Raw genomic sequence first — 2,372 nt, forward strand, 5'->3', positions numbered from 1 at the left:
AGAGAGAAAGGTCTTCCGTTGCCGTTGGTTCACCCTCCAATGGCCGCCACGGCCAGTGCGCTGCGGCCGACACACCGCGCTGATCCGATGGCAGGAACCAGGTGCTTCTCCTGGTCTCCCGTGGGGTGCAGGGCCCAAGCACTTGGGCCATCCTCCACTGCACTCCCTGGCCACAGCAGAGAGCTGGCCTGGAAGAGGGGCAACCGGGACAGAATCCGGCGCCCCAACCGGGACTAGAACCCGGTGTGCCAGCGCCGCAAGGTGGAGGATTAGCCTATTGAGCCACGGCGCCGGCAAGCCTCTGGATTTCAAATGTTTATTGCACCAAAAAAAAACTTATCAGAGCTGGCATTGTGATGCAGCAGATCACACAGCCACCTGAAATGTCAGTATCCAATACAGAAGCATTGGTTTAAGTCCTGGCTCCTCCACTTCTGATCCAGCTCCATGCTAATGCTCCTGCAAAGGCAGCAGAAGATGGCCCAAGTACTTGGGTTGCTACCACCCATGTGAGAGACCCAGATGGAGTTCCTGGCTTCTAGCTTCAGCCTGGACCAGACCTGGTGGCTGTGTGTGGTTAAATCAACAGATAAGAGGTCTCTGTCTGTCTCATTCTCTCTCTCTCCCCCTCCCTCCCTTCCAACCTGTCACTCTGCCTTCAAATACATCCATCTGTTTTTTTAAAAGAAACTTATCTTTTAACTCTACTTTTTAAAAACTATTTATTTATTTGCAAGGCAGAATTATAGACAGAGGGAGAGACAGAGAGAGGTCTTCCATCCACTGGTTCACTATCAAAATGGCTACAAAGCTGGAGCTGGGCCAGTCTGAAGCCACAAGCCAGGAGCTTCCCATGGGTCTGTCATGTGGGTGTGTACATATTTTGTGTTATGTCGCAACTTGCAATCTGGAAGAACAACAGTGAATTCAATGTTCATAATAGACTAATGAATTAAATAAATGACAGATGGTAAGAGCCGAGCTTCTCAATGCTGGAGGGAGAAGCTACAGATGAGCAAGTGGGGAGGGCTGGAATGGTTCCTGTCACAACACTGGAACAGAGTCCATTGATTGAAGATATCAGCATCAGCTCTCATTCAGCTTAACATATAGACAGCTCCCCATAGAAATATTTACAGCTAGGTGTGCAACTGTAGAATTCACAAGTATTTCCTTGTATTGTCAGCTATGAGAGTCAAGATGTGGCAAGCACAGTCAGCTGCTACATGTAAGTTTTTTTTAACATTTATTTATTTATTTGAGAGGCAGATTACAGACAGAGAGAGGAAGAGACACAAAGAGGTCTTCCATCAGTTGGCTCATTCCCTAAATGACTACAAGAGCCAGAGCTGCACCGATCTGAAGTCAGGAGCTTCTTCAGGTCTCCCACATGGGTCCCTGTGCCATCTCCCACTGCTTTCCCAAATGCATATTGGATACCGGCAGAGGCTTAATCCACTGCACCACAATGCTGTCCCCCCAGTGGAGAACATTCTACAAAATACCAGACAGGTCCTCCTCAATACTGCCAAGACCTCAGAAAGCATCAGGAGAAGCCTAGAGAGACCTGACAACTGAATGTCATGTGGGATCTTGGGTGGACCCTGGCACTGACAAAAGTATAAACAAGGGAAGCCAATGAGACTGCAGACTGTGGGCCCGACTCTGCAGCACAGTGGGTAAAGCCACCACCTGCACCACATGCAGTGGTGGCATCCCATTTGTATAACCCAGATAAGAAACTCAGAAGCTTTTTACTTCTAAGCCATATTTAAAATGATACACTAATAAAACCAATTGCTTTTCTCAAAGCAGGGCAGAACTTCAAGTAAAGTTGGTGGTTACATGTTTTGAAACTTTCAGAAACATGCCAGTTCTGAATTATTCCTTCATCAGAAATCACATGATGACCTGGTGCTTTCACAGCCCACACACTGTTAACAACAACGTGTTTATACCCAGGCTTACTGGACAGTCAGACACAGTGTAGGCAATGAGGCCTGGAAAGACAGACAATTTAAAGACATTGCTTAACTGTGCAAATCCACAGTTAGGAAGAGAGAAGAGCTTTTACGTCTTTAATCCACTCCTAAATTAGGCATCTGGTAGAATCTATCTGATCTCCATGGAGATCAAGATGAATTAATTTTATATTTTTTAAAGATTTATTTATTTGAACACAGGCAGTGTGAGAGAGAATCTTCCATTTGCTTGTTCACTGCCCAAATGGCCACAATGGCTGGAGCTGGGCTGATCTGAAGCCAGGAGCAAGGAGCTTCTTCCAGGTCTCCCACATGGATGCAGGGGTCTAAGCATTTGAGCCATTGTACAGTGCATTCCCAGGCCACAGCAGAGAGCTGGATTGGAAGTGG

Source organism: Oryctolagus cuniculus, chromosome 19, assembly GCF_051225735.1.
Source record: "Oryctolagus cuniculus isolate XC-2025 breed Fujian yellow rabbit chromosome 19, ASM5122573v1, whole genome shotgun sequence".
Classification (NCBI taxonomy): domain Eukaryota; kingdom Metazoa; phylum Chordata; class Mammalia; order Lagomorpha; family Leporidae; genus Oryctolagus; species Oryctolagus cuniculus.